The sequence below is a fragment of the Crocodylus siamensis genome, chromosome 1, assembly GCF_052110815.1.
Source record: "Crocodylus siamensis isolate JL-2025a chromosome 1, ASM5211081v1, whole genome shotgun sequence".
In the NCBI taxonomy this organism is placed as follows: Eukaryota; Metazoa; Chordata; order Crocodylia; family Crocodylidae; genus Crocodylus; species Crocodylus siamensis.
In genome coordinates, this window is record NC_143395.1 from 371,321,707 (window position 1) to 371,340,890 (window position 19,184).

The window sequence follows — 19,184 nt, forward strand, 5'->3', positions numbered from 1 at the left end:
TGTGCTGACACCACCTGCTTTCTTCTTGAGAAGCTGAAGGAGGCAGATCATCTCCCTTCAAGGATCATGCTGAGAACTTTAACCTGTCAGCTTTGCAACCCGAGTGCCTTGGACCAGTGAGATCCCAGCTCTCTGTCTCTTTTCTAAGCATAGATTTCTGAACCTGAGCTGTATTAGTTAAGCTTGAGCTAAGTTTCCCCAAATACTTAGTGAAACCAGGGTAATACTGTAACTGTGTTTGTTTTTCCTTTGCATGTATATTACTGCTAGTGCCATTGTATATTTCATATACTTAGCAATAAATAACTTTTATAGTCAAATTGGTGGTAACTGGGTATATTTTTACTTCTTTACTTCTCCTTCCCCACTTGCTCTGCAGCAACGCTTCTTTTACCTAAGCTAAAGATTCCTGTGAAGCCCAAAAATACTGTGGGGTCTGCTCATCAAGACGCTAAAAGATTGGGACATGCTGACTTTGAAACACATAAGGAGATCAGCTTGCACAGGCTGATTGATCCAGTTTGGCTCAGATGTGCCCTAATGAACTGAATGCTTGCCCGTGAGGGTATCATCTGGACACCCAGCCAGATTCAGAGGTATTCTGTTTAACTGTGCTTGTGTCTGACTGCAGTTATTGTTGCTCCGATGAACTGATTCTTGGCCTATGAGGGTGTCAGCCTGTCCGTGCTAATTGACCCAGCCAGGTCAGGCATGTCATATTAATCTGTGTGTGTTTGTGTGTATGACTGATTTGGGGACTGGCGGAACTCAGCCCCACTGAACTGAGTCCTGCAAGATAGCGCCATTGGGGGTGAGGGCTTACAGAATGGAGAGATACAGGTCCGTATAGAAACACAAGTAACACAAGCAGCACATTAATAGAATTACCAAGACCCTAGAAACATATCCCTAATAAATGAGCACACTCCAAAGTAATGGGCAAATCTGGTAACAACACTTCTAATACTGAAGAGGCCCATTTCTGAACCATTTCTTAGGACAGGTACTGTTATATCACCATGAAGGAGTCTTATAATAGTAACAAACTTTAGTTGTCATCTAAATCTCACCAGGATCTTCCATAGGGCCTTTCTGTTAACTGACTTAAAGGCCTTAGTCAGGCCAATGAAAGCAATGTAAAGATCATATTTCTTGCAGCAATTTTCCTACTTGGGTACCTTGGGTATGAAGGTAATATTAAATAATTCAACTAATATTCAGTTCTCAATTATACCATTAAAAAAAAGTATAAGCAATTTCACCTTAAAAAAACATTAGGTTTTAACAATATTGTGTCTGAGGAAAAAAATCACTGTTTTCATGCTAACACAATTAGAAAGTTTTCTCTTTCTCATCCTTCTCAAAAAAACCAAAAAACCAAACCAAAAAAAAAAAAAAGTCATTACAGTCTAGTCCAGGAATGGGCAATTATTTTGGCTGTAGGACTGCTTAATAGGTTTTAGTGAACTGTTGAGGGCCACATCCCTCAATAGGTGTCCCACCCATGGCCTTCATCTTGGGACTAGAAGTTCTGCCCCAACCCCTGACCTTTTCCATCATATGTCCCCACCCTTGCCTCTAGAACAGGGGTGGGTAAAATGCAGCCTGAGGGCCAGATGCAGCCTGCCAGGCCATTCTATCTGGCCCTCAGGGCCCCTAAAAAATTTAGAAAATTAATATTTATCTGCCCCTGGCTGCCTGTCATACGGCCCTTGATGGCTTGCCAAAACCCAAGGGGCCCTCTGCCCAAAATAATTGCTCAGCCCTGCTCTAGAAGCACTCCTCTTGGGACTGGGAGGGGTAGGAAAGGGGGGAATAGGGGGAGGGACTGTGCCATCTTGGAGCCAGAAAAAAAATCAAATTGTATACTAAAAGTAAAACATCTATTATAACATATCTAAATTTAATTTTAAAAAAATAGTTTTGCCCCAATTTATTTGTTTGCATAGTATATATAAAGCTGATTGCATAATAGCTCCAAAATATTCTTACTCTGGTGGGGCACGTGTGAGTGAGTGTGTGTGGTGTGGTTTGGGAGCTGTTTGTGTGTGTATGATGGTGTGTGTGTGTGTTTGTGAATATATGTGTATGGGGTTTCTAATGGGTTGTGTGTGGGGGAGTGTAGGGTATGTTGTAGTGTGTATGTATATGTGGGGGTTGTGGGGACAGGGTTTGGGTGTATGGGGTTTGTGGGGTGTGAGGGAGGGTGGAAGGGTGTGGGGTTCCACCCACAGCCTCCCTCCATGGTGTACAGCCTCCATCACCAGCAGCAGCAGTGGGCAGTCCCACAGGGTGCTCATGGCCCACACTGGCCAAGGGAACCTTAACTGATGCTGCTGCCATTGGCAGCAGAAACTGTGTGCCATGGGGAGGGAGGAAGTGTGTGGGGAGGTCTTCATACCCCACACCTTCCTTCACACCCCATAAACCCCACACACACCCACACCCTGCTCACCCAAGCTCCATGCTCCCACAACCCCACTGGGTGTAGGCTCCATTCCTCCCCAGTCCCAGTCACATGCTCCTGCTCAGCTGCAGTTCCCCCCTCCTCCCCTGCTGCCTGGAGTTAGCACTGCAGCAAGGACAGGGGGAGGAGCTGCTGGAGGCTGGGAAAGTGGAGCAGGTCCCCTGGTGGCTGCAGCAGTGGCAGCTGTGGCCTTAGAATCATAGAATCAATGGGTCGGAAGGGACCTAGACAGATCATCTAGTCCGACCCCCTGCCATGGGCAGGAAGGAGCACTGGGAGTGGCAGGGGTCATAAGATCCCAGCCAGGTGCCCATCCAGTCTCTTTTTGAAGCTCTCCAAGGAAGGTGAGAGCACCACCTCTCTGGGAAGCCTATTCCAGGCTCTGGCCACCCTTACAGTGAAGTAGTTCTTCCTAATATCTAACCTAAACCTATCCTCCCTCAGCTTGTGGCCATTGTTCCTGGTGACTCCAAGGGGGCCCTGGTGAACAGACTTTCCCCAAGTCCCTGCTGGTGGCCTCTGATAAAGTTGTAGGCAGCCACAAGATCCCCCCTCAGTCTCCTCTTGTGGAGACTGAAGAGATTCAGGTCCCTCAGCCTCTCTTTATAGGGCTGGCCACGGAGGCCCCCAACCATACAAATGGCCTCCTTTGGACCCTCTCCAGGTTCTCCACATCCTTCTTGAAGTGCAGCACCCAGAACTGGACGCAGTCCTCTAGCTGTGGCCTGACCAGCGCCACATAGAGGGGGAGCAAGACCTCTCTGGACCTATTAGTGATGCCCCTGTTGATGCAGGACAGGGTGCGATTGGCTCTGCCTATTGCTTTGTCTCACTGGTGACTCATATTCATCCTGGAGTCAATCCTGACTCCAAGATCCCACTCTGCCTCTGTGCTGCTGAGAGCGCCAGCCCCTAACCTATAACCATAATGCTGGTTCCCTCTCCCCAGGTGCAGCACCCTGCACTTGTCCTTGTTGAACCGCATCCTGTTCAGATCCGCCCACTTCTCCAACCTATACAGGTCTGCCTGGATGCGGTCCCTGCCTGCCGGTGTATTCACTTTAACCCACAGCTTGGTGTCATCAGTGAACTTGAACAGGGTGCTCTCCACACCCTTGTCCAGGTCGCTAATGAAGATGTTGAACAGCACCGGCCCAAGGACCAAGCCCTGGGGGACTCTGCTGCCCACCCACTCCCAGGTCAACATTGACCCGTCCACCACCACCCTCTAGGTGCACCCTGGAGCCAGTTTGCCACCCATGTGACTGTGCATTTGTCAATGCCGCAGTCCCTCAGCTTGCCCACCAGAATTGGGTGGGACACTGTGTCGCAGGCCTTCTGAAAGTCCAAGAAGATGACATGGACTTCCTCCTTCACATCTAATCTCTTTTTTACCTGGTCATAGAAAGAGACCAGGTTAGCCAGGCAGGATCAGCCTGGCACGAACCCCTGCTGGTTACCCCTGAACCTCACTTCCCCTGCAGGGCTTTCACAAATGTGGCCCTTGATAATTTTTTCAAAGACCTTCCCCAGGATAGAAGTGAGGCTGACTGGCCTGTAGTTGGCAGGCTCTTCCTTCCTCCCCTTCTTGAAAATAGGGACCACATTGGCCCTTTCCCAGTCCTCAGGGACTTGGCCTGAGCACCAGAAGTCCTCAACCAGCCATGCCAAAGGCTCTGCAATGACACCAGCCAATTCCCTCAGCACCCGCAGATGAAGGTCATCTGGGCCCACTGACTTGAATACATCTAAGCCCTCCAGGTAGTCCTTAACTAGGTCTGAACTAACTGTTGCGGGGCTCCCATCCTTCCCGGGCCTCTCTACGCTATCACCTGAGAGCACCCCATTGTCAGCAGACAGGAACATGGAGGCAAAGAACTTGTTGAAGAGTTCTGCCCTCTCTCGCGTGTCTGTCACCAACTGCCCTGCCCTGCCTCGTAGGGGTCCAATGTTACTCCAAGACTTCTTCTTGCTACCTATATACTTGAAAAAGGACTTTTTGTTATCCTTAATCCCAGAAGATAATCTAAGCTCCAGTGCTGCTTTCGCCTTCCTCACCAAATCCCTACAATCTCAGGTCAGGGAGATGTACCCATCCTTTGCCCCCTGCTTCCATTGCCAGTATGCTTTTTTCTTTGCCCTCAGGCCAGCGTGGATATCCGTGCTCAGCCATGAAGTTTTCTTGGACCCTTTTCCCGCCTTCCTGTGCAGAGGAATTGCGTCCTGCTGCACCCCAAGGATAGTCTCCTTGAGGAAGGACCACCTTTCCTGGACCCCCATACTAGCTACCCCTTGGGCTCCGAGTGCCTCCCTGACTACTGCCCTGAGCACATTGAAGTTGGCTTTCCTAAAGTCAAGCATTTGCACTGTGCAAGTTACCCTCCCCACCTTTCTCTGAATAGCAAACTGGATCATTTCATGATCACTGTCCCCTAGCCTCCCTTGTACTAGCACCTCCCCAACCAGGTCATCCCCAGAGGCTAACACCAGATCCAGTATGGCGTTTCCTCTAGTGGGGACAAGTTCCTCCTGCATGAGGTTTAGGTCGTGTATGCATGTCAGAAACCTTTGTGAGTGGATAGACCTGGCCGACTGCTCCTCTCAGTTGATGTCAGGGTAATTCATATCACCCATGACCGCAACATCCTTTGCATGCACGGTCTCCCCCAGCTGCCCGGAGAATTCCAGATCCAGCTCTTCTTCCTGATGTGGTGGCCTGTACCACCAGATCCCTCTCCCCCCGCCCTCCTTGGAGCTTGACCCACAGGATCTCAGTTAAGGCCTCTCTGGTCCCATTTGGAAGGTAGAACTGGTATACTGTTCCCTAACATAGAGTGCAACCCCCCCACCTTTTTTCCCCTTCCTATCTTTTCTAAACAACCTATAGCCCTCTATGTCTACTGCCCAGTCAAAAGTTTCATCCCACCATGTCTCCACTAGGCCAGCCAGGTCGATTTTACTACCTGCAAGCAGGAGAGCAAGCTCCTCCTGCTTGTTCCCCATGCTTCTTGCATTAGTGAAGAGACACCTTAATCCCCCTGTGGGAGCCCTGGGCACCCCCACTTCCTGAGAGACAACTGGTCCCTTGGTATATACCTGAGCTCTTACTTGGGCAGGTCCTACACCTGGTTGAGTTATCTGTTGCTCCTGTGGATCTCCATCCCCCGACGAACTTAGTTTAAAGCCTGCCAGAGGAGATCAACTAGCTTGTAAGAAAACAAACTCTTACCTTTGGGGGAGAGATGGAGACCATCATGCCCCAGGATGCCCTCTGCTCTGAAGTGCGGGTCGTGGTCCAGGAAGCCAAATCCGGCATGACAACACCAACTCCGGAGGCACCAGTTCACCTCACGGATGCAGGCGCTCTGCCACTGATGGCCTCCACTAACCGGGAGGAGGGAAGACAAGACCACCTGGGCCTCCAACTCTCTAAGCTTGGCTCCAGAACCACATAGTCATCCATGATCTGGTCCAGACTACTCCGGGCCACATCATTGGTTCCCATGTGGATGAGGACCATAGGATAGTAGTCGAAAGGCCGGATAAGGTCAGTGATTTTCTTTGTGACATCCCCAATCTTGGCTCCTGGGAGACAGTACATTTCTCTCACATTGGGGTCCATGCAGTGGATGTGTCCCTCTGTTCCTCTGAAGAGGGAGTCCCCTATGACAATGACCCTACGTCTCTTCCTCTGGGTCACTGGATGATGCTCAGGAGGTATGGATGCCAGCTTGATGGTTGAGTGTGGCTTCCCCCCTTCCTCCTTCCTCCAGTCTCCTCCAGCACTGCCAGGGCCTCATACCTGTTCCCCAGTTGTACTGGGGTGACAGTTGATGCAGCTGTGCACCACCTGCGACACTGCCTGGCCCTGGAGGTGACCGTCCTCCATTCACCTCCTGCAGAATCCTAGGTGGTGACAGTCTGAGGAGACGGGCCCTGCAGAGAGAGAAAATACTCGTCAATCTCATCTTCCATGGCCTGATCCCCTGCAGCCTGCTCACCTCTGCCTGGAGCTCTCTCACCTGCCCCTCACAATCTTGGCACAGGTGGGGCAGATGAGAGAAGCCCCCACTCCCACATCTCCCCCTGGCCCCAGGGACCAAGCCAGGCAGCCCCCACAGGCAGGTGACCCCACCTGCATGGAAGCCTCACCGGTCCCTGGGCCAGGAGGAAGCCATGAGGCAGGAGCCCTGGCTACACTTCTTGTGACAACTCCCATGCTGTCACCCCCACTCGCTTACCTGGAGAACGACTGCTGCTGCTGCTGCTGCTGCTGCTGCCGTTGGTTCTTCTGCTGCCTGTGGCCTCTCATGCTCCTCCCTGCACAAACCCCAGTGCAAACTCTGGCACGCCCCTAAAGAGCGTGCCTGTTTGCACTCCCTGTCTGCGTGGCTCCAGCCCAGCATGGCTAAATGGGGTCAGGTGGGGAAAGAATCCCCTGCCCGATCACCCTCACCTGGCCCCACTCACTCCCTTCCCCTTCCCTTGCTTACCTCCTCATTGTTGCAGCTGTCCCTCAGCTGCGGACTGTTGCTGCTGCTGCTGCTGCTGCTGCTGTTGGTGCTGCTGTTGCCGCCACCTCAAGGGTTGGGGGACACCAGGGGCATGTGTGCTCCCTCCGGCATCCTCAGCACAACTGCCTTGGCCAGCCGATTAGCCTGGGTTCAAATTTCCCGGGCCAATCAGCAGAGCCAATCAGACAATCAGCTGAGCCAGTCAATCAGCTGTGTCTGCCTGGAGCCCCGCCCTCTGTGGGAACCCTGCTTATCTACTGGAGCTTCATCCCACCAGGGGATCCCTGGTAAGCCGACTCTTGGGCTTCCAAGCCCCTAGCCCTCACCCACCCGACTCCTAACCCTCTTTCACCTCAGCGCAAACTCCAGCACACCCCTAAAGAGTGCGCCTGTTTGCACTCCCTGTTTGCGCGGCTCCCACCCGGTGCTGCTAAATGGGGTCAGGCAGGGAAAGAATCCCCTGCCTGATTGCCCTTACCTGGCTCCACTCGATCCCTTCCCCTTCTCTGGCTTACCTCCTCATTGCCGCAGCTGTCTCCCAGCTGCAGATTGTTGCTGCTGCCGCTGCTGCTGCTGCTGCCGCCTCAAGGGTTGGGGGACACCGGGGGACACCGGGGCCTTGCCTGGAAGCTGTGTATGTTGGTTTGGACCGGGGCCTTCCTACACATGAGGGTGGGAGCAAAGTGTATGGGGTGAGCAAGGCACAATTAATTGGTGGGTGCCTGCAGGCCGGATAAAAATGCCTGGCAGCCCTGTCCCTTCATTTGCTCCTAATTAAGATACCAGGAATGACACCTTCAAAAAGCATCCACATGAAACTTCTGAAAGTTTAACCCAAATGAGACATTTGTAGGTTTAGGTTACAAACAGATGTTGGCTTACTCTCACCATAAAAATTTCAATGGTAGCACATAGAACCAATAGGCATCCATGCTTCTTTTCATGCCACAAATGCCCAAAAATGTGGCTATAACTATAGGCAATGAAAATGTGTGCTACTTTCTTGTGGTGGATGTCTGTTTGCTTTTTGGTGGGAGAGCATGGGTATCCCAGAGCTGTATGCATTCTCGAGCCACCCTAGGTGGATGCTCCCAGAACTTCAGGGGGCCAATCCTTGCATGGTAGTTCCCAGGGCATGCAGAATCAGGCTCCAGAAGCCTGAGAGTTCCTGACCAGGAACTACTTGCAGAGATGTGCCCTGGGAATCCCTCAGAAAAGCCCTGACTCAAGACAAGGAATATCGCCCAGTGAAGTGGATCACTTGTCTTGAGAAACATCCCAGCTCAGATGATCCCACTCCAAGGACAACATCTGTTTATGACATTACAATCTGATTCTTCAACTCTACTAATGTCATCAGAACCACATCAGATAAAACCTATCCAGCAGAAAGAAGAAACAGGCTTCATTGTTTCATTTTTAGATAAGTCCATTAAAGCAATTCCATTTCAATCATTCTTTGTCCATTGTATTTCAACATTTTTTCCTTATAACGATAGACCAATTGTACTAATTGTACAACACAATGATCATATTCTTCAAGCAAATGGTACAAAACAATACATAACAGGAAGGAGATATTTGAAAGGCAATATAGTTGAAAATATGTTTGTGTTCTGTAGGTAATAGGACTGAACAAATAATCCACAGCAAATAATTTATTCAAACCTTTTATGAAGTACTCTAGTTCATAGAACTTCTGTCATCAGATAGTGATGCCCTCTTTTCTTATTCATGATTTCAGTATATTCAGATTCATTCTGCATATTTTTAAAAATCATATGGAGCAAAATGTTCCCAGTATTCAGTACTGTGTAGTGTAAATTAGATTCTTTGTTAATTATGGATTGGCCAGATAAGACATATGATAACCTTTCTGGTCCCTGATTAGATCAACGTAACACTTAAAATCCAGAAGAAAGTGTACCAATGACATAAGGGCTTCAGTGCATTTTTTGCTCTTACTATAGTAAGAAATCTGTGTATCTGAGTTCATATAATATAACTTCCTAGAGGAATTTTTGCAGTTCTCAGTAAAAATGTTCACCATTCTTTCAAGTGAATACATCCTACAAAAAGACTGAGCTTTTCAGGCTATCCTCCAATAGCTGGGTCACATTCTCCACATTCAATAATAGATGAAGAACTACAGTTCCAAGAAAATATGACAGAACCACACCACTGCTCTTAACTTTGATCTCTCTGGGGAACCAAGGTTCCAATTTTTTTTCTGCTTTGATCAGCCAAGAAGTAATACAGAAAAAAACAACCAGCATTTGAACAAGCAATAATTGCTAAAGAGTTTGATATTGAATATGTGTTGAAGAATTTAAGTAAAAAAGCTAACTGAACTGTTGCCAGTAGCAGACTACAAAATTACTTTCCTCAACTAAACAAGTTACAAATGCAGTGTACAGGTGTGGTGCATTTTCAGTTTCTCCTAAATGAGTTTGATGAAGAATACAGCTGCTGAAGCATAGTGATTTTAATTTCATTTGAACTGAATTCCCTATTTGTGGATCAAAACTAATCTTTTCTTTTAAAAAATTCTATGGAGCCATGCCTTCTGGGTTAACAAATGTGACTAGTACAGCCTATATTTAGTTTATTTGCCTCTTTCTTTCTCTTTCAGTGGAACATTATAGTGACTGTTGGCTTGAATATTAACTAAGTGAACTCCTGCGTCTTATAACTTTGTTATTCCTTCTTTCTGTCAGGCTAATGAGAAAAGTAACTGTACCTCTCTCATTCTCTTCTTTTATGTTATCCACCAATTACATTCATCTTCTAGTTTCACTGTTTATCTTTCTGCTATGCATTATCCTGAGGCAGCAGGAACACCAGATGTCATCTAACTCCTTGTACTCAAGTGTGGATGATTAGGAATAATTTCACTGAATCTGCCTAGTGGTTATAGAAGCATTGTGTTTGATCTGATTTTCAAAGCCTCTACTGTGACAGTTTCTACTGGAAGTCTGCTCACAGTCTCCAGTGGAAGGTATCGTATTTTTATTCCACTCACTTTATTGGGTAGGAAGGGAATCACTGAAATGACTTCTACCTGAAAACATGTAAAGCTGTGTTAAGATAAGTTATTATTCACAAAGTGGAAATTATTCTGCTTTTCTTCTTTTTCTTCCCCAAAAGCCCTGCAATCTCTTTGCTGCACTTTGCCCAGGCTCAATCCTCTGGCATGCAGCTGACCCCTTTCAGCGATCACCACCTTGTCTAGGCCCAGGCCACACTGGGGCCTGGGCATCTGGGGTCAGCCTACTGACATTTCAATGCCAGTCTGCTAGAGGATGTGGGCTTCAGGGAAGCCTTCTGGGAGTTCTGGCTGGCCTGGCGGGGGCAATGAGGAGCTTTCCCCTTGGCTTGGAGATGGTAGGATGTGGAGAAGGTGTGTAGCTTTTTTTGCTGTGACTACACTCAGGGACACACCCAGCAGAGGGAGTAAGTCCAGAAGCAGCTCAAGTGGGAAGTGCTAGAGGTGGAGAGGCACCTGGACACTGACCCAACTAACCCATCCCTCCTGCGGAGAGTTTCAGGAGAGGCGGGAAGAGCTTCGTGCTCTAGATGACCACAGCACCCGCAGTGCATTTGACCGCTCGCACATCCAGCTCCTTTGGGAGATGGACCATGATGTCCACTTCTTCTATGCCCTGGAGAGAGGGGAGCCAAGAAGTACATCACTTGCTTTCTGGTGGGTGACAGAACCACTCTCACAGATCCAGGTGAGATGTGCCAGTGCGTGCAGGCCTTCTATGAAGAGCTCTTCTCACTGGATCTGACCAACACCAGAGACTGTTAGATTCTGTAGGAGGGACTCCCTCACATCTTTGTGGGTGACCAGGACTGGCTGGAAGCTCCTCTCACTCTGGCTGAGTTTTCAACCACCCTCCACCTGATGACTGGCAACAAGGTGCTGGGCATCAACGGGTTGACTGTGGAATTCTACTGGGCTTTCTGGGATGTCCTTGGCCTAGACCTTGCCATAGTCTGGGCCAAATCTGAGGGAAGTGGGGAGCTCCCCCTGTCATGCCGGATGGCTGTGCTGACCCTCCTGCCAAAGAAGGGGGATCCGCATGACCTGGGGAACTGGCATCCCATGTCCCTCCTCTGCATGGACTACAAGGTGGCAACGAAGGTCATCTTGCTGTGCCTGCAGTCTGTGCTGATGGATGTGATCCATCCCAACCAGAGGTACACGGTGCCCAGACGTTCCATCTTCAACAACCTGTACCTGGTTCAGGACCTCCTGGAGCTAACAGGACCAGGAGAAGACATTTGACAGAGTGGATCACAGGTACCTCATAGGCATGCTGCGGCCCTTTGGCTTCAGGACCCACTTTGTGCAGGGTCTCCAGGTGTGCCTTTGCACAGTGTTTGGTCAAGCCCTGGCAGAGCCCATCCCATTCAGGAGAGGGATGCATCATGGCTGCCCACTATCAGATCAGCTGTATGCTTTGACCCTGGAGCCCTTCTTCATTCTCCTGCAGAAGTGGGTGGGAGCCGATGGTACAGCTGGTCCTATCAGCATATGCTGATGACATACTCCTTGTGGTCCAGTACTCGGGTGACCTGGTGCAGGTGGAGGCCTGCCAGGCATTGTACTCAGCAGCCTCCTCTGTCTGGGTCAACTGGGTCAAGAGCTTTGGTCTGGCCATGGGTGACAGGTAGCAGGTGGGCTCACTCCCACCCATGCTCTGTGGGATCTGCTGGAGTGTGGGCTTGCTGCTCTATTTGGGGGTCTACCTGTCCCCCACAGACCCCTCCCTGCTTGATAACTGGCACCAGATGGAGGCAAGGGTGGTGGAGTGGCTCTGGGCATGGGCATGGGCAGGGCTCCTGAGATGTCTCTCCCTTTGTGGGAGAGTGCTGATGCTGAACCAGTTGGGCAGCTAGCAGTTAGCCCCCAGCTGAATGGAGATTCCCCATCCAGCTCAGGGCTCACTGTTAGCCGCCCCACTGGTGGATCAGGGCAGAGGGCTGGGACCTACCCCTCCCCTGCAGCTCTTTTCAAGCCCTGTGCCTTGATCACTTGATTAAGGCATGGGGATGGGACCTGCCCCTGACTGGGACAGTTTTCAGCAAGGCCTGAGCTGTGCAGGTAAGTCTGTATGTGCAACCTGAAGCTGGGACAGTCCCCAGCCATCTCCAGGATGCACATGAATGCTTTCCAGTGCAGACCAGGCCTGGCTAGAAGCTATCCTGGTCAGGGGCAGATCCCAGCCAGTTCCAGGCTGGGAAGGGGGAAACTCTCCTCATGTAGGATGTTCCCAGCCCCAGCTCTACAAATGCGAATACAGAGTCAGGACTTGGAGCTTGTTCCTAGCCTGGTTCTGTGCTTGTGGATCTGGGGCTGGGAATAAGATCCCAGTTTCCAGCCCCCACTCCACGATCATGGTCCTGGAACTGGGAACAAGCTCCCAGCCCCTACTTCATGATCACAATTGTGGAGTAGGGGCTAGAAGCTCCCTGCTTCTAGGACATGGAGACATTTTCCTTGGTCAGGCTCTGGTGGCAGTACCTGCCCCTGCAGCAGGAATCTTGGGGGCAGGGAGTCTTCTCCCTCCCCATGCTGCCCAGTTGACTGGGAGCAAATTTGCTCCTGGTTGGCTGCCTATACATACCATACTGTGTACTAATTACTTGTCAGTTAATTTGCTACTTGCATTTGCAGGTAGCAAGTTAACTGCTGAGTAGAGGAAATTATTGAGCAGTAAGGGTCAGCACATGTAGATGGTGATGCTTGCTATGCAGTAATTAGCTTTACTGTATAATAAAGGGTTTTCATGCACCCTATTGTAACTAAGAACAGCATTAAATAGTGCTTGTAGCTCCTTTAAGCCCTAAATAAATGATAATTACTGAAGTACATCCCATTTTTCCCATGCTTTCTCCTCTGGCAAGGCCAAGAAAGGTAATCAGAACTCTGTTGGTTTAATCTCTTCTGAAAATGTCCTTAAGCCAGGGAATCCCCTGTTACTGACTAAAGACTATGTTGTCTCCACTGAGTTACTGCAGAGATGCTAAGAGGAACAAAAGATCTGTGCCCCATAATGAAACCCCATAATGCTATGGTGGGAAAGGAAAATACTTGTAAGTAAGCTACTTGCTCTGCCCCATGCTGGGCACACCTACACATATAGTTTCATAGTTTCATAGTAGCTAAAGTCGGAAGGGACCTAGGTAGATCATCTAGTCCGACCCCCTGCCTTGGCAGGAAAGAGCACCGGGGTCAGATGACCCCGGCAAGGTGCTCATCTAACTTCCTTTTAAAAATCCCCAGGCTAGGAGCCTGCACCACTTCCCCTGGAAGCCGGTTCCAGGCCCTAGCCGCCCTGACTGTGAAGTAGCGCCTCCTAATATCTAATCTAAACTTACCCTCCGCCAGCTTGTGACCGTTATTCCTGGTCACTCCTGGCAGCGCACGGGGGAACAGGGACTCCCCCAATACCTGCTGATCCCCCCTGACCAGTTTGTAGCAGGCCACAAGGTCCCCCCTTAACCTTCTCTTGTGGAGGCTAAACAGGTTCAGGTCCCGTAGCCTCTCCTCATAAGGCCTGCCCTGCTGACCCCTGATCATACGAGTGGCCCTCCTCTGAACTCTTTCCATATTGTCCACGTCCCTCTTGAAGTGTGGCGCCCAGAACTGGACGCAGTACTCCAGCTGCGGCCTGACCAGTGCCTCATAGAGGGGGAGGATCACCTCCCTGGACCTGCTCGAGATGCATCTGTGGATGCATGACAGGGTACGGTTGGCCTTCTTGACTGCCTCCCCACACTGCCGGCCCATGTTCATCGTGGAGTCAATGACGACTCCAAGATCCTTTTCCATCTCCGTGCTGGCAAGAGGGGAGTTTCCCAACCTGTAAGTGTGGTGCCGGTTCTTCCTCCCCATGTGCAACACCTTGCACTTATCAGTGTTAAACCCCATCCTATTCTCATCCGCCCACCGTTGCAACCTGTCAAGGTCAGCTTGTAGCCTATTGCACCCTTCTAGTGCACCCACATCCCCCCACATCTTAGTGTCATCAGCAAACTTGAACAGGGTGCTTTCTACCCCCTCATCCAAGTCACTGATGAAGATGTTGAACAGTGCGGGCCCGAGGACCAAGCCCTGCGGAACCCCACTGCCCACGTCCTTCCAGGTCGAGAAGAACACGTCCTTTCTAATGCACATTAAATTTAGTACCTCCAATGTGAGTTACTAAATTAATACACATTAGGCTGTGCTAATGCACAATAGCACATTTGCATGGTTTTTTTAGTGACACAATGAACAGTAGACTATTTTACTGTGTATTAGCATAATGTTGTGGTTTTTTATGCAACGCTTTAATACACAGTAAGATAATCTACTGTGCATTAAAACACATGTGGAGACAAGCCCACTGACACTTAGGTAAACAGTTACTCAAAAGAAAATATTTGTCATTAAGAAACTTAGTTTGACTCAAAATGAATGCTAAACACCACAAGAACTATAGTTGTCAGCATATTCTAGCAAAACTTGATTGGCATCCAATTAAATATGCATTAGGGTACTAGATCCTTAGGGGAATTGTGTCTTTTAAAATAAATAGGACAGAAACCTCAGCAATTGTAACAGTTACCCAGAAGGCTTATTATGAAGGGTATGCAAAGCAGGTTGGATTCAATTCAGATTGAGCCCAATTTGGGGCACAGTGATTCAATTTGTTGATTCGGATCACCATCCCATTTTGATTCAGCTGAATCCAAATCTGAAGATTCAATGCTGATTCAGAGAATCAGTGATTTGGCCATAGACACAGCTTTAAATGTTTTTTCTACATACGTCAAGGTACCAAGCACAGCACTTGAACACTGAGATGGTGGGGCAGGTGGAGCATCCCACAGAAGCATGGGGAGACACTCCACGTGCTCAGCGGTGGATGCAGAAATGGACTGTAAGTACTTCTGGTCCACTTCTGGGTGCACTGCCGAGTGCATGGGAGACCACCCCCCCCGGGCCTCCTGGCTCAGCAGTCAGCCATGGGGGGACCTTGGATGCCCCCCCCCCCAGACCCAGGAGGCACCAGTTGCCAAGCCAGGAGGTAGGGGGGGATCCCCCACATGCTCCACAGCAGACTCAGAAGTGGACCGGAGGTGATTCTGGTCCACTTCCAGGTCCACCACTAAATATGTTAGGGACCACCCCTGTGCTCCCGTGGGATGCTCCATCTGCCCCACCATCTCAGCATTCACAAGCTGCCTGGTACTTTGAGGTATGTAGAAAAAACATTTAAAGTTGTGTCTATGTCTGAATTGTTGAGTCTTTCTGATTTGATTCAGAAAGATTAAAGGGTCTCCTGATTCGATTCAGATTCTGAGATTCGGCCGCCGAATCAAATCAGCAACCAAAGTGTCGCACAGCCCTACTTATTACACGTAACAATCTAAATTGTGAATCTAGTTGTGCTCAACAGCCTATAGTCAATCTTTTTGGCCATCCATCAGGGAAGGGAAAATCTATTGTAAGTACATAGGGTACTGACTTATAATGACTTACTATCTTATTTTAAATTTGACTGAATTCTGAATTATTAATTAAACAAACTTTTAAAGATATTGTGTGCTTCTAGTATTCCATTGTAAATCAAATTAGAATTTTATTCTACTCTGAAAAGTGTATTTGAGCACAAAATGGTGTGTTGTTGTAGTGGTCTGTGTTAATTCTCTGTCAATAATGCCTATATCAAACTTCCTCAGTTTGAAATAAAAATATTAATTGTCAGCCTTGCACTATTGTCTTGAGCTCTGAAAGTCACCAAGATTTTTTTCACATCCTTGCAGATCATCACCACTGTGAAAAGTGCTGCAGATTGCATTATACATTTAAGGAATTTATACATATGCTCTGGAAGATCTTCAAAAGTGTAAAGGGTAAATGGAAGCTTTTACTCTTCATGTGCAGAAAAAAACATTGATTTAATGAATTAAACTCTATCTTTTAAAATATTTTCCAAATGTGAAAATACAATATGTAAAAAGATATAGGCATGGGTTTAATATTAACGTTAGTTATGTTGACAAGGCAGCCAAGTATAATGGAATCAGGAAAGAACTGTAAACCTTATGGAATAATATTCTTTATTTCATTTCCCTAAGGCTTTTTATTTGTCATCAAGTCAAAGATGATCCTTTCTAAAAATCAAGAAAATTTGGGAATGTTAGTGTAGCCCAGGTTCTCCTCCAATTGAAGGGGATTGTTAGCTGGCAGGTGTGCTGTGGGAACTGCAGACTGCTCAGTTTCCCTCCATCCCTATAGATCCAGGCCAGGACCATCAGGGGACTTAACTATATACACATTTATTTACATTAACTTATCACAAGGGAAAGGAGCATGGATATAAACATATGTACAATGTATATATATATTTATGAGATATCTAAACCAGTAACATAAACATAAATAATACCCTCTGAGTAAGACATAAATCCTTATACCAGTGCTTCAGACACAGATAAGTCACATGTAAGGTTCTGATTTGAAACAGATAAACTGCAAAGATAAACTCAATCCTGAGGGGAAACCCCAATGCCCTTGGGCTTTTCCCAAGCCCTACAAAGAAGCTGGTAACTTCTCAATTAAGCCCTCTCAATGAGCCCTTAACTAACCAGAGTGGGGGGGACTCCCCTCCCCTGCGGGAATCCTCTTTTCCCTGCAACTCATGCCTCCCAGGCCTGGAAGGTGGCCCTTGTCCTCTGTGCCAGGCTGCTCTCTTGCCTGCGGTCGGCTTGAAGCGGGGTTGGGGGTCACTGTCCCCTGGAACAGGGCTCTGCTATGCAGGGCTTCTGGGGCCTCTGGATTGGCCCTGTCTGCTGGTTCAGGAGCCCAATCACCATCTGGCTCCCTGGACTAAACTTTCTGCTATGTGTCGGAGGCCTGGGCTGCCTTGTGCAGCACCAGGCTGTCTGCTCCCGGACCCTCCATGCAGCGCCTCCTGCACCAAGCTCCCAGCCTTGTTCTGGGGGTTGAGGACCTGAGCCGCCCAAGTGCTCCAAAAGTCCTACTCTGTGCACCGTGCCTCTGGCCACACGCCAGAGGTTGCAGACCTGAGCCACCTCACGCAGCTCCCAGGGTCTGGATGCCGTATGCCGTGCTGCACACCGAGAGCCTAGCTGCTGGGGCTGTCTGCCATTCCCCACTGATGAGTGTGTTCAGGGGCACTTCTGGACTACTGCTTTGCCCTACTGAGCAGCTCTCCTCAGCTCTTCTAAGCCCTGCTCTTCTCTTTTCTTGCTCCTGGATGTGCTTCCCTCATGCTGGGCATGCAGCTCCTTTTATATATTCCAAGTCTCCCCCCCGATGTCTTCTGGACCTGAGTGTTGCAGTCATCAATCAGGACCACAGTGAGGGGGAAACGGAGGGGAGCCAGAAACTCCTCTCCCCCTCCCCTCAGGAAAAGAGCATGACTGAACTCCTCTTGCTGCCTCCTGATTGGGGGATGAGCTCCACCAATCAAAACAGCAAGATTTCAAGCCTGGGACTCAACCCAAGCTCCTAAAGGCAAGCCTGCTACATTAGTAAATTTTTAGAAAGTAAAATTCACTGGAATAAGTCTACAACATAGCCTACATTAATGAGATGCTACAGAACATTATGCCAATTGGGTTCAGGTGGGTGGCAGAGGGGACAAAATAGTTAAGGTTTAGGATAAATAAGGAACTGAATAAAACTGCCTATACAGCTAAATAGTTTCTTCAGATTCCTTTTTGCTGCTCTGACATGAACTCAAATACATGAAGTAGAAAAATTCAACTTGAATCCATGTGATATGGGCATGTATATCTTATTACCCAAGATTTCAAGGGAAAATTGTTGGTTTGAATCAAGTTCATATTGATTTTGGAGTATTAAAGTAAGTTATTTAAATCCTTGAACCAAAATAAAAGTATCTCAAGTAACTGGAACACAGTGAGAGATTTTGTTGAGTCCAAAACTAGTAACTAAAAGCTAACATTGCTACAACAGAATCTCCTCAGTCACATTGGTAAAAATGGGATGGGCATGCTTGTTAATAGCTGCTGGAGTATGCACAGTGGAAACATCCAAGATGCAGTGACTTGTCCCCCTTTATCTGCTGTGTGAGCAGGCTCTTGGGGGTGCTTACATTCTCTGAAAATCAGGCCAGATACATTTACAGACAGGCAATAACATTAAATGAGGTTTTGGCTTCCCCCAGTCCATGTTTTATAGTGCAGCAGCCTTTATTGGCTCCATATGATGAATCATTATATATCTAGATGGTGTACAAAAGCAGGGCGGGGGGGGGGCACACTGAAATCTCTGTGGGCAAAGAAGAGCTAGGCACAGATGCTATATTAACTTTTAAATGATTAAATGATCATGTCTTCAAAGATGCAGTTAAGTTGCATGTCTTGGTTCTGGATGTCAGCTTTACAAGATGTAGTTCAATAAGACTTTTTGATCTACTACTACTTATACAGAATTATTAATGCCAGTACTGGACCTGTCATTCCTGTGTAATAATAATAAAACTCTCATCTTCTCTCTAGAGTTCAGTATATACTTTTATGTACCTTTTTTAGGAATATATGAATGATACTGTAAGTACACAGAAATCAGGAATTTCAGACTGCAATGTAACTCCAGCTGCTTAAGCACTGTATCATAGGAATGTGGAAATGGACATGTGATTCAGACAAGTATTGAAATGTCTGCATGCCTATATAACTTTATTCTGGCATTTTGGATGTGTAAAATGGGGATGAACGTGTCACGAACATAGACTTCATAGTTGAATTCCCTGCTTCCAATCAAAGTAAATACACTACATAATATATTTATTAATTGGGATTTTAGCATTCCATTTCCACCAGAAGACAGAGAATGAGAAGCCAAGCAAAACATGAAAAACAATTTAAAATAAGTTCATTTTTACCTTTCTGATCCTCAAAAATCTGTTCTGCTTAGCTTTTAATTTATCACGACTGGCTCCCCCTATCCCTGTTCTTCAGTCCCTGTTCAGGAATTCTACTGGCAGCTGAAGCAGTCTGGACAGGTAGCCTTATATGTAGAATAATCACTCTCTTTTTACCTTGCTTCTGATTTGCCCTTTCATGAGGGCCTAGTGAATGCTTTGAGATGCACAGTGAAGAACGAACCTTAGGGTGAATTCCAGTAACATGTCTTGGTAGCTCTTGAAGGGCTA